The sequence below is a fragment of the Rhinolophus sinicus genome, chromosome 17, assembly GCF_057876585.1.
Source record: "Rhinolophus sinicus isolate RSI-liver-muscle chromosome 17, RSI-T2T, whole genome shotgun sequence".
In the NCBI taxonomy this organism is placed as follows: Eukaryota; Metazoa; Chordata; class Mammalia; order Chiroptera; family Rhinolophidae; genus Rhinolophus; species Rhinolophus sinicus.
In genome coordinates this window covers 119,117,045-119,131,817 of record NC_142517.1, presented here as the reverse complement: position 1 = coordinate 119,131,817, position 14,773 = coordinate 119,117,045, and the positions used below count along the sequence as shown (strand labels likewise).

At 33.8% G+C, this 14,773-nt stretch overlaps 1 pseudogene; it reads left to right on the top strand.

Annotated features, from left to right (window-relative positions):
• LOC109456959 (sorting nexin-19-like) overlaps positions 1-14,773 on the top strand; it is a 70,359-nt pseudogene that overhangs the window by 25,226 nt on the left and 30,360 nt on the right.

Here is a 14,773-nt window from a genome sequence, read left to right as displayed (position 1 = left end):
GTCATTAACTTGATTAGCTTTGGTTCTTTTTTTTTTTTTTCTTCTTATCCTGTCATTTTATGTATACAACACAATTTATCCCATCTGTTCCTAAAGGATTTGCAGATTAATTGTTTCAAGTTCTGGGCAATATATATTATGAACATTTTTGTGTATATGTCCTCATGTGCAGGGTCATACATTCTTTAGAACATTATCTAGTAATTGAATAGTTGCATTATAGAGCATATATATATTTAATGAAATTATATAGTGCCGAACTATGATGTGTAATGGTCAAAGTCGAACCAATTTGAATTTCCACAGAAGTGAATTATACATTGAAAGGTGTCATTACTATACATCTTTCTTAATACTTGATTTTGTCAGAATTTATTTTTTATTTACAAAATATTTTTGACAATCTGTATGTAGTGATATTCCTTGTGATATAAATTTTTATTTCTCTATTATTAATGTGGCTGAGCACTTTTTCATATGGTTATTGTCTACATTAAGGGAGTCATACAGGGAGTTTTCCCTTTAGCAAGTGTCTATTGGTGCCATTTTATGTCTTTATCCAAATAGACTTCTATCTTTTTAATATATTATTCTCACTCTTTTTGATATTTTGTCAATCAAACTCTTACTTTTATTATAGCATAATCCACTACTCTTTTCTTTAGGTTAGGGGTTAACCTTGCTTAAAATATTCTTTTCCAGTCTAAGATCATTTAGCTGTTCTCCTTCATTGCTTTCTAAAAACTTTGTGATTACCCTTTTCATAGTTGAGTCCATAATCCACCTGAAGTTGTTTTTTATGCTTTGTAAGAAGGGATCGAAATTCATTTTACTGAAAAACAGAGATACTTTATTTTCCCATTACAATTTATTCAGGAATAAAAAAAACAAAAACAATATTATTCCATCCATTGCTCTACAATGCCACTTCTGCATATATCAATTATTTATTTGTATTTGTCTATTCTTTAGTCTATTTCATTGGTCAGTTTATTTGTTCTCATGTGAATATTGCTCTCTTAATCACTGTGCCTTTGTTATGAATGTTAATATTTGGTAGAGCAATTTTTCCATTTTATTCTTTCAAAAATGTATGTCTAGTTTGATTCTTTGCATTTCCATATAAAATGTAAAATCTGCTTCCCACATATGCATACTCACATCAATAAGAAATCCTTTTTTTTCATAAAAACCTCATCTAATTAATAAATCATATAGAAATAATTGCTTTCTATCCAATAATGATTTATGCAATCTACCAGCAATGTATATCTCTCATTTATTTAGGTGATAAGGTAGTTAATATTTGATATTCATTCACACATTCCTCTCTGCACTATTGCTATTTTTAATGGGACGTATTAATGGATACTTGACAATTTCATGCTGTTAACAGTCACACACACACACACACACACACACACACACACACAACATTTTATTATCTAACCTATAAGGGCTGGTATATGGCAATAAAATTCATTTTTACACTTTGATTTTTATTCATTAAAACTGCTAAATTTTAACACTGTAACTATTATTTCTTTGGACTTACTATGTTCTCTAAATTACTTTATCTGCAAATAACAAGAGATTTTATTTCCTTTCCAACATATGCCTTTCCTCCCTTTTCTCAGATATGTATTTATTTCCATTCGGTATTTCAATTATTCCAGTTTTGGATTTTTCAATTTCCTGTCACATATATTCAACAGATAGAAAATATATTCTTGACTTATTTTAAATTGTTATTTTTATTTATTTTCTTCATTTTCTAAATCTTTAATTTTGTTTGCAAGTATATGTTCTGTTTATGAATCTTCATGTTGTTTTCTTTTCTGTCATAATTTTTTTCTTTTACTAATTTTCTCTCTTCTTTTTCCTCACAGCCCAGTTCTTCATTTTGTCTTGTCATCTCCCCTCCTTGTTTCTTCACTCCTTCTTTGTGGTCCATGAGATCATGACTTCATTGAATATTTTGTGTTTGGTGAATTTTTTTCTTGATTAATATTCATCGTTTGGTTAATTTTCCTTTGCTTTTAGAATTTTTCATGTAATATCTTTGTGTTGATTCTTTGCAAACTTTTCCAATCAACTTATTTTCACTCAGGTGGATTTTCCATTATTAGCTGTCTGCAGCCGGTTTCAGAGTTCTGGAAGGTGTGAACACCCAAACAGGTCTCACAGCCCTAAAGATCTTTCTCTGCTACCTAAGAAACAGATTGCTTCTTGACAACATAGTTCCCCTGGGATATTGCTTGAGTAAGCTCATGTTGTATAATACTATGCCCCAGAATGTTTCTGCCTCAGACCTATGCTCACCAGTCCAATCACTGGCCACTACAAATAAGAGACATAGCCAATACACTTCAAGGAAATCCCCCAGCCTCAGTGTGTTTTTGCTGAAACTTTTTGATAAGTGGTTCTCGATCCTAGGTCCTCTACATGTTCAACATGGCCATTTTTTGTTTTATTAAATTTATTGGGGAGACATTGGTTAGTAAAATTACATAGGTTTCAAGTGCACAATTCTATAGTACATCATCTATATATTGCATTGTGTGTTCCCAGAGTCACTTCTCCTTCCATCACCATATATTTCACCCCTTTTATACTCTTCTATCATCCCCCACACCCTTTACCCTATGGTAGCCACTAAACTATTGTCTGTGTCTATGAGAATTTTTGTTGTTTGTTTGTCTTGTTTGTTTGTTCCTTTTATTTTTATATCCCACATATGAATGAAATTGCATGGCCCTTCTAATCTTCCACTTCCCTCAACCTGCCCATTGTGGTTTCTGATTGATTTATATACGGCTAATTCCTGCTCTAGTTCCAATTATTTTAGGATGAGCTATAGATGTTGTATTTCAGTTTGAGCCACACCTTTAGGGTTTTAATTACCAGTCCTAAAATCTGTAACTACTGGGTCCTCTTAGTTTTTCTTATTCTTCTCCCTTGTGTCTTCCATGAATACAAGCATTTATAAAACTTTTTTAACTCTTCAGTTTTTCATTGAAAATAGATGGGTGTTGTTTTTAAATCTCTCTCTGTCTCTGTCTCTGTCTCTGTCTCTGTCTCTCTCTCTCTCTCTCCCTCATTTATCTATCACCTCTCATCTATCTGTCTATCATCTATCTATCTATCTATCTATCATCTATCTATCTATCTATCTATCTATCTATCTATCTATCTATCATCTATCTATCTATCTATCTATCTATCTATCTATCTATCTATCTATCTATCATCTATCTATCTATCATCTATCTATCTATCTATCTATCTATCTATCTATCTATCTATCTATCTATCATCTATCACATTGCTTATTAACTGTCAAGGAAGAGAAACAAGGGTAGAAAGACTATGTTGCTGCTATTTTTACCACTGGTTAAGACTTTTATAAAAAAAAAAACCTCACAATTTTTATTTATTTTTTCTTGATATGTCACATTCCTATAAATCATTTTTAAACACAATATTTTAAAGTAATGTTAAAATTATATTGTGGATTCTCACAAATAGCTTTATTTTGTTTTACCAAATCCTTTTAATATTAACTGTATTCAGAGTACTTTCACAACCTATTTAAGTTACCTCCTCATCCTCTGTGGTTTCTCTTTATTCCTTTTAACTTTTGTCAGTAAGACTCTATTCATATCCCTTAATTTCTTTATCATACCCATCACCTGATCCTTATTACTCGCTTCTTGTAACTTCAATATATTTTTCTAGAGTATGAATGGGTGACAGAAAGCCTGATACACTGCAATAAACATATTAAAACATTTATAGTTAGTCAATTTTTCTCTCTCTATCAGTTAATGTTTTATAAGCCAGGCAACCAATCATTAAGGACCACACTCGTGTGCATTTACTTCTTCATTCTGGCCTCATTTATTTAGTTAAGAGCAGTGTTCAGAGGAGTTATTGGCATATCCAACTGTATGTAATAAGCAAATTAAGGGTACAGATTTAAGTTGTGATTTATTTATTTATTGAGTTACTATTTATTTATTTACTGTGATAGATTAATAGCTAACTAAGACAGTTTTACCAAGAATATTCATAGATGACATCTGTATCCTTGATAGAATTCCTTTCCTTAAAAGGCACAGAATAAAAACAATCTTTGCTATGAAGAATTTAATCACAAAACTAGAGTTCTAAGCAATCCCAGGCTTGTTTTTTTTTTTTTTTTTTTTTTTGTTGTTGTTGTTTTTCTTATGTTCCATCTGTTTAACCCAATCATTCAGAGGCATCATCTATACTTTTCAGTCTTCCAGGCTCCTTGACACTTTCCATATCAACCTCTTTAGCTTTTAAAACCCTTACTATTTTGGCCCCTCCATCTCTATCCAACATTTTCCATCAGTGCGTGATCAAATGCCTCACTGCATCAACTCCCATAAGTTTGCACAGAAACAGAATGCCCCTTTCTCTCTTTATTTATACTGTAATATCTGTTCAGCTTCATTTTTACCTGTGCATCGAGATATAGTTCAAAACTTATCAAAGCTATACAAGATTTCTGGATTAAAAAACACCATTTATCTTTACTTCCAAGAGTACTTGTTACAACCCTCTTTCTAAACTATGCTATACTGCATGATTACACCCTAGTCTGAAAATCGAATACACTTCATTCTGAATCATGCTGTTGATGATTACTTATATTCTCAGTACAATTCAGAAAACATAATTTTAGTATTTGCCGTGTTTCCCCCCAAATAAAACCTAGCTGGACCTTCAGCTCTAATGCATCTTATGGAGCAAAAACGAATATAAGATAGAACGGGTCTTATATAATATAAGATATAATATAATATAAGATATATTAAAATAAGACTGGGTCTTATATTAATTTTTGTTCCAAAAGACACATTAGAGCAGATTGTTCAACTAGATCTTATTTTTGGGGAAACGGGATAGTACATGTTGACCACTGACTTAAGACACAGAGGTGACCAAATATCGTGGGTTCTTGGTTATAGGAAACCCATCTAAAACTGGCTTAGAAATATGAGTCTGACAATTAAGTTCATGAACTAATTGCAATGATGTTGCTAACATTTTTTTGATATCACAGGGATTATTCATTACGAATTTGTGCCAACTGGGCAAACAGTTAACAAAGTTTACTATTTGGAAGTGCTGAAAAGGCTGCATGAAAAAGTTACATGACCTGAGGTTTTTGCCAACAATTCATAGTTCTTGCATCAAGGCAATTTATTAACTCACACGGCACTGTCTGTGAGGGAGTTGTTAGCCACTGAACAAATAACTATATTGGAACACCCTACCTACTCACCTGATCTGGCCCCCAATGACTTCTTTCTCTACCCAAAAATAAAGGAAATATTGAAAGGAAGACATTTTGATGACATTCAGGACATCAAGGGTAATACGATCACAGCTCTGATGGTCTTTCCAGAAAAAGAGTTCCAAAATTGCTTTGAAGGGTGGACTAGGCGCTGGCGTTGGTGCATAGCTTCCCAAGGGGAGTACTTCAAAGGTGACCGTACTGATATTCAGCAGTTAATTATGTAGCACTTTTTCTAGGATGAGTTCATGAACTTAATTATCTGACCTCATAAACCCACATGTATATAGGCAACTAATTTTCAACAAACGAGCCAAAGACATACAATGGATAGCAACTTTAATAAATGGTGCTGCAAAAAATGGAAAGCGACATTCAAAAAAATGAAACTAGACAACTAGTATCTGACACAATACACAAAAATTAACTCAGAATGCATTAAAGACTTAAATATAAGACCTCAAATAATAAAATACATAGAAGAAAACATAAGTACTAAACTTATGGACCTTGATCTTGGAGGAGGTTTTATAAACTTGATCCCAAAGGTGAGAGAAATCAAAACAAAAATAAATTAATGAAACTACATCGAACTAAAAAGATTCTGCACAACAAAAGAAATTATCAACAGAACAAAAAGGCAACCAACCGAATGGGAGAAGGTATTTACCAACAATACCCGTGATAAGCAGCTAATATCGAAAAAATGTAAAGTACTCATACAACTCAACGATAATAAAAAACAATCTTATTAAAAATGGACAGAGGACCTAAACAGACACTTTTCCCAAAAAGACATGCAAATAACCAACAGCTATATAAAAATTACTCAACTTCACTAGCTATAAGGGAACTGCAAATCAAAACCACAATGAGGTACCACCTCACACCTGTTAGAATGGCTATTTTTATTAATAAGATAAGAAATAACAAGTGTTAGAGAAGATGTGGAAAAAAAGAAACCCTCATACACTGCTGTTGAGAATGCAAACTGGTACAAACATTATGAAAATCAATATGGAGATTCCTCAAAAAAATTAAGACTAGACCTATCATATGACCCAGGAGTCCCTCTGCTGTGTATCTACCCCAAAATTTTGAGAACATTTATTCATAAAGATATCTGTACCTCTGTGTCCATAGCAGCTTATTCATGATATCCAAGGTATGGCAACTATCTAAGTGTCTCGGTGGATGATTGGATGATTGGACAAAGAAGAACTAATACATACATACAAAAAATAGAATACTATTCTGCCATGAAGGATGAAATACAGCCACTTGTGATGACATTGATAGAACTTGAGAGTATAAGGCTAAGCAAAATGAGTTAGACAGAAAAGGACAAGAATCACATGGTTTCACTCATATGTGGGACATAAAACAGAAAGCAACAAACAAACAAACAAAGCAAACAAAAACACTCAGACACAGACAACAGTATGAAGGTGACCAGAGGGGAAGGGATGTAGGGGGAGAATAAAGAGGATAAGGAGGGTCAAATATATGGTGACATTGGGAGACTGGACTCTGGGTGATGAACACACAATACAATATACAGATAATGTGTTATAAAATTGTACTTGAAACATATAATGTTATTAATGAATGTCACCCCAATAAATTTAATATAAATAAATAAATACAACTTTCTTAGATGAAAATGGGAATTTAATGTCTCAGTTAATTGCAAGTTCCAAGGATAATTCTAGGGTCTCAAATGATAACATCAGTGATTTCTTTATTAAAATGAATATCAGGATGTTTAAGTATAGTAATCAGCATTTTCAGTTAGCATCCCATGTGGTTCTCATAGAAATAACTCAGACTTTGTACAAGCTGTCACACCTTTGGCAGTTGTGAACTAGAAAATAATCTCTAAGACCCCTTCCCATTCTTAGACTGATGAGGCTATCTAGGCTGATCATTTTATCATTGTAATTAGATTGAAAGTGTTTAATCTTAGTAATTGTGTCTTGTACTTCTGTATCCTAAACAGTTTACAACATTTGACACACACACACGCACACACACACACACACACACACACACACACACACACACAAAGGGTTCAGTAAATACTTAAAGCGTTTGCTAATGCTGCAGTAACTCACTATTAAGACAATTAAGTAAACTGATATGAAGAAATGTCAACAGAGGAAACAAGTGCTATTTATTATTATGGGCCATTTTGGGGGTTGGTGAGACAACGCACTTCTTAAAGAACATTTAGTGGTAACATTCAAACTTTCAGCAATGAGTGTATTATTATCTAAGATAATACATCTGGTCTGTACTCCTCATTTTTTATCTATCTGCCAGTTAGTTTCACAGTTCTTCACATTTAAGTAAATTTATTTCAATTATCTAAATAAAGTCTTAAGTAGATGTGAATTCCAAACTAACTGTGTACAGCTTCCATTAGCACTTAAAAATGTGTCAGCCTGACTCCAGTAGATATTTGTGTTTGTTTTTCTTATTTTCTAGTATTCCAAAATACTTTCTGAGTATATGCTGAATATTCTAGACTATGAATAAGGAAGATGGTGACTTGAGAATTTCTTTTTTCTTGTAACTCCATAAAATTGAGTAGATTACAGGACTATGTCTAATTATCATTTGGGTATTTTGAAATGCTTTATTAATATTTTAGATATGCAACTATAACATAATAGGACATATTGAATTCATATTGAATTAATATTATGTATTTGGACCCCATTATAAATAATTTATTTAATCTGAGAAATCTGACATCTAGTCTTAGATACATCTTACTTAAAGATCAACTGTTCATGACCAAAGTATTTTCACAATTTGTTATTTTTGATAAATTGTATTTTTACTCTCTGTGTACTATAATAGTTAAAAAATGGTTAATCTAGAAATTAATATGAAAGAAATCACTATCAATCATTATACCATGTCTCTAGGTAATCATTATTGACATTTGGTGTACATACTCTATATATAGGATATTTATATAATTAACACTACATGATACTCTGTCTTTATAAATAATATCACCAGCATTATTCTATGCACAATTATCTTATTATTATATCAATTTATGTGTCTGTCCTAACTCTTGGTCAAAACTGGCATCTAGTTGGAATTTAAAATATAACTTGTCCTTTATCTTCACATGGAGTTAAAGAGAAAAATCCAAAATATTTCTTCTTTAGGTTAATTCTCATTTCTGTAAATGTATCTATTGTCAAACCAACCTATTTAAATGGACTACACAGAGAGCTAAATATTAATATAGAGCCAAAATCTGGCATCATACAGAACCAGATATAAATCAGAGAAGAGAATGGATATGTGTACCCATGGATGAGAAGCAGATCCTAAAATATTTTCTTGCAGCCAAATGTGTGACCATTTGTAATATAAGAAAATGTTGAATCTAAAAATTAGATGTCTGGCTCATTTGATACCTGAAACTTTTTTTTAGATGATGATGATGATTATGATGATTTTAAAAGCATGTAAGTAATACTTGTATATTATATGAAAATGAAAATGTAAGAGCTTTGAAATAATTTTGGGGTTGGAGGTGATCAAATCTATCTCCTACCTTCTTTGTAATTGAGAACATTTTAACACTTTTTTTTTTTCATTTTCTTCTAACAAGATGTTCACATTCTTTGGTGCTAGATTTTTTTATTATTTCAGGAATTAGAAAATTTAAACATAATGCAGTGTATGAAAAATAAATATTAGCAAACACTAACTTAGCAAATAATTCCTACCTACTTACCTATCACACTGGGCCGAGGAGGCAGTTGTTTTATGTTATCCTTGAGATCTAACAGTAAGCCAAGTTGAGGTGCCCACAATTTACACTCCTGCCACTCCTGAGAAGATGTCCTCAGTAGCCTTGTAGTTCTCAGAGGCAAGACTCCTCAGAACCAGTCTGTGTCATTCCCACAGTGTCCCAACTTGTCCACTGCCATGTCTCGAGAGTGCAGATGCTGGCTTACCATCCAGGGCTGTGATCTCTGCTTCAGCCCCTCTGAATTTGCTGTCATTCTGATCCTCCCTGGAGATTGTGTTGTGTACCTGGAGTTCCCTATTTCCCAAATTTCACATCTTCCCTTGTCTCAGTGGAAGTTCCTCTGTGAATATTCAGTCCTATGGGATCCCATTCTTACACCACCTAACACACTCTTTCATGAAGGATTTGGGAATAAAATTATGAATCCTCCACAGGAATCAATATATATAATCAATGCAAACAATATTTCTTTTTCCTGTTCTTTTTGGCTAGCAGTTGGTGAGGCTGATTAGTTTCCTTCTGCAATCACACATAAGGTCACCTGAAATCACACAGCTGTAATTCTGTGTCTTGCAAAGATTATAATGTTGTGACTTGCCAAGGATAATCCTCACATCGTGCAATTTTTTCTGGTGAAATGTATCTACTAATCCCCTTTTCTGATTAATTATAACCTTCAGTTTGGTCCTTGATTTCCCCAAGGAACTTTGCTTCTGTACTATGGGACTCTCTTCATAGGGCTCATGATAAATACCCCTTATTCCTCAAGGTAGCCTTTTAAAGTCTTATCATCTGACCTCCATGACAAGGTGACAGGGTGCAAAAGGGAGGTCCTTCTGGAACCACATGAATACACAGTAGAGCCTGACAGACTGGTTCTTCTTCAACATGCTCACCTTCCCAGGCTAGCCCAGGGAGGCACAAAGGAGACATCACACACCATCTTTTCTGGACATATTTCTAAAAGTGAAAATAGTCAGTAACATTGTCTGGACACTTGAGAGTGAGTTTCCAGAAGGTGCATTATTGCTGAGATTTGAGTTTTTGTTTTCTTGCAGATACCATGGTCCTTAAAAACAAAGCATCTCTGTCCTTTAAGCATGTCAGCCACCTGTCAGCTTCACTCAGGTCCCACCAAATGGGTTTGGATGACTCTTTCTATGTAGTGTTTCCCACTCTGAGGGCTTGGAAATTGAAAGTAGATGCTGATATTCTGAAAAAAACAGTGCTAATAAAAAATGTCCCAGATAATATATGGTTTCTTCAGGCATAATTGTTAACCTTGATAGCTTGGGTCTTTTCCAACTTGAGTAATTATATTCTTCAAAGTCCAAGTTCCCCATATATTTTCTAATTGAGGATTTATCCTTCCTTTTGTTCCTAAAACCTGTTCAAGAGTTTATTCATGACAGCATGGCACCTGTGATTTGTGAGGTAGTCAACAATCTGAGAAGATAGCTCTTCTTTGAGCACTTGTAGTGGGATTTAAAGAAGTTATTCTACAAAGTTAATTTAAGTAGATTGCCTATTGTTATCTGATGTTTATTACACCAATGAAATTCAAAGGTTTGAGAACAACATAAAAGCAACTTTAGCATAAAGAAGAAAAGATTACTTGCATGTAATACAGATGGACACCAGAATTTCCAGCTCCACAATACTGCTGCACAGCAGAAATGCAAACCATAGCTTCCTCCCAAATGCTTTTCACAGGTTACGATGCACAGGGTATATGCAGTTGGTTCATTTGGTGTGTCTGTCATAGTCTCAATAAAGTCTCATATACATAAAGCTTTAGCAAGCCTTGTATTAATATATTCTATTACTTATACTAAGATTTGTTTCAGGAGATTGAATGACCTATCAATTGGCTGAATGAGCTATAGATTTATCTTCCATCTTTTGCTTCCACTATCAATTCCTTCTTTAGAATGATAAACTTCATAATAATATGATAATAACACTAAAATACCATCAGTTGGACAGTTATTATATTTCAGCACTGAGCTAGAAATACTAAACATGTTATCTCATTTGATACACAAAGAAACCTTCTTCAATTATCAGTTATTCTGATTTTATAGATAGAGAAACTGAGGCTTCAAAGGATAAGAAACTTGTTCAAGTTACACAGTTTGCACATGACAGATCAAGATTTCAGAATATGTCTGTTTGACACTGAAATCTGTACTTATAACTGCTATGCTACTTGCTTCTCTTCCATATCTAGAAATATGGCGGGATCCAAGCTTGATTAAGAAAACAGACAAACAAACAAAAACAGAGCCAAACAGTGTACTGTCTGTCCACACTGGACTGGAGAGTTTAGTTAGAATGCTTGGTTGTAACTACTACCATGACATTTTGAAATGTTTCTCAAGTTTAAAAAATGTAAAATCTTGTGTGTTTATTTTTATATTTATAAAACACCAAGGCTCTATGACTATTTTTATAAACTCTCAACATTCTTACACTAGAAATTATTTTTATGATAGTCATTTGGGGCCATTAACTGGGATCAAGAATCTTAGCTGCAAACTATATGTACCTTGAAAAAAATAGGGTGGCAGTTTATGCAGATGGTCACTTTAAGAGAGGTATTTAACCCAGGTCCTTATTCTTTGAACAAAGAATTATGAAGCAGCCACCACTCAGTGCTTCTTCCATTCTTTTTGGATTTTGCAATAAATTGAAAACTGGGTATTTAATTATACTATAAGAAGAGTTTCTTAATTCAGAAATCTTCATGTGATGGTAGAATCTGATACAAGTGAGACACATGGAGATTTTCAAGTTTCCAAGGGAGATAATTACCTAGTTTTGAATTTTTAATAAGCCACACCAAATAAAGACATGGCTAATGGGATGATTATAGCCTGAACAGAGTCAAAATGGCCATGGAAAAAATCTGGCGTCCTAAACAGGACCCTATTCATTAGACCATCGCTGCTTCCTCAATAATATCTGACACATTTCAAATGCGCTTCTTAGTGTCACCAGGGATGTCTTTGGCATCACTGTTAGCCAGCTAAGAGCAGGTCTCCTGTGCATGTCTTCTGTGCATCAGGGTCTGGATTAGTTATACACAACACTGATTTTCCTGATAACCATCAAAATTTGTAACTATTCCTGTCATTAACATAGGATATATCCGAGGTTCTAAGAGATTAAATGATCTTCTCAAGGTCACACAGTACAGCAGGTACCACTTCTGTCATTTGATCTCTAATTAACCACACAGCAGCATCAACAAATTGATGTGCTTTTACTTAACAATGTGAAGAAGCAATGTTGGTCAAGTATTACATGTCTTCGGAATTATACTAGCAACTATATGTGCACGTACCTTCATTTAATCTTTGTAGCATATTGGTGAGGTAAATGTCATGGTACTTTTATGTATGTAGAAAATAAGATACAGAAAGATTTGATTTCCTGAAAAGACCACCTAGCTTGTAAGTGTCAGCAGAAGATTTGAACCAAGTTTTGCCTACCTGCAAAGCCTGTGTTTACTCTACTAACTTCTCAATGGAAGTCACTCTATAAATGGTCTTTATTGTTTTCACAAAATATTCTTTGTCACCTACAATGGTTAATGCTTCACAAAAGATTGCTAATCCACCTTGGCAGAATTTCTCCAACAATAAATACAAATATTTGCCTAAATTATTGTCTTAGAAGATATTCTAAAGAAGGAAGCTTTGAGCAATTAGATTCACGTACTTCTGGAATTGCAAAGAATGAAATTTAATTGTTCATCAAGTCAAGAATGATTCAGGATGGAATAATTTCCTAATATCTCACTTCAGTATATTGAGTTTCAAGTATTTCTCAAGTCTTCAAGGATTGTCAGCTACATGTTGCTTTAGGTAAAAGGAATAAGATGATTTCCTTCCTAATTTCTAACTTTATTTAAGTAGTGTTCATTCTGCAAAAGTCTACATATCTCCTAAGGCTAAAGCAGAAAATACAACACGGTTGGAATTCTGCAAATGAAAGATCTGCACTGATATAAATCGTTCAGATAGGGAATAGCACAGGGCAGGAAGGAATAACCATAACACTTTTACAGTTTTTATTTTCTTTATTTGGAACTCTGCCTTTGGCTGTGAAAGACTCCACAAATATTTACTGATCAGTGTCTCTGTATCAGATACTGTGATATATGTTGGAAAACAAATGAATAAGATTCAGTCCTATCTTAAATCCCTCTACACACTCATCACAGCAAGAAACAATATGTATGCATGTACCTCGGGGGTCTCCTAATGCTGTGCCTAGAGGGTCAGTGTGTCTTTCCAAAATCCAGCTACAGTTCTGGTCCTCAAGAAATGGTTTAATTTCTCAGGAGGAAAGCAGATCATTAAATATATGAAGACGGGGTCTCTACTTACAAATCTCTAATTCTATGAAACTCATCATTCCCTGGGGTACCTCCTGAATTTTTCTGCTATTACAATGTGATTGCAAGGGGTTGTAGACAGCACTTGGTTTCAGGGCATGAGTTTTAATTTCAACTCTTGTACTGATGAGTTGTATAATCATGAACTAATTACAAATCTCTGAAGCTTGGGGTTCTCCTTTGAGTAATGTCTAACTACCACTTACCTCACAATATTTTTGTGAGAATATAAAGAAATGATGTATGTAATACTGTTTATGCAGAGGACACATTCACTAGTTGGCATTCTTAATAAAAACAACAACAACAAACTTCTAAATGGGTGACAGGGTAATCAGGAAAACTTTCGGCTCCTTTCCAAGAATGAGATCCTATGATTAAGGGACATACGAGCTTTTCTAGAGATTTGCATTTATTGGTGTCAAATCTCAATGCATTCAGTAAAAGCTATTTTCCCTTTTTTTCCATTTGAGCCAAAATAAATATCCTTGTGATTTTTACCTATTGATCTTGGTTCAGAATACAAACAGTCCATTCTTTATTTCATGAGGCAGCTATTTGAAATATCTAAAAACAGTTTATATTGAGTCACTTATCTTATGAAATATTACTTTCTACATATATAGGTAGCGTGAGTAAACTTATTTTCATATTCCTGGATACTTAAATAAACTTTTATAAATAAAAGTAATTCATCTTATGTTTGTGATGTTCACATTCTCCTACAGATGAAATGTTTTTTGTTACACATTGAGATAGAGAAAGCAACGCAATACTTTTAAGAGAGAAGAAAAATGGCTTCATTCACTAAGAGGGAATGATTGTGATCAGACCCTTCTGTCCTAGGGAGAGCGAGAGGAAGGCTTTGTACCTGTGCAGGACGCAGGTGAGATGACTGAGGATGGGATGGGGGCCCAGTGGAGTGAAGGGTCTCTTAAAGGAAACATAGCGAACTGGAGTGTTTCACCAAAGGCTAGCTCTGCTTACAAGGAGCTTGAAAATGGGCATCTCATCTGCATTTAAGAAGCATGAAACAGACACTGAAACAATTTCAATATTGAAAATGCCTTCAGAGGTCATCTGTCCGTAAGCCCCAAGTTTAGCTGATGATCTGAACTACCAGGGGAGTCTTTCAGAATCCATGCTCCTGAGTTCCGCTGAATATTGCTGAACGGGGCACAAGGATATTTTTGTATCAACTATGATTCTACGTTCCCAGTGATTGAAACTGACTTTGGCTGACTTTAGCAAAAAGGAATCTATT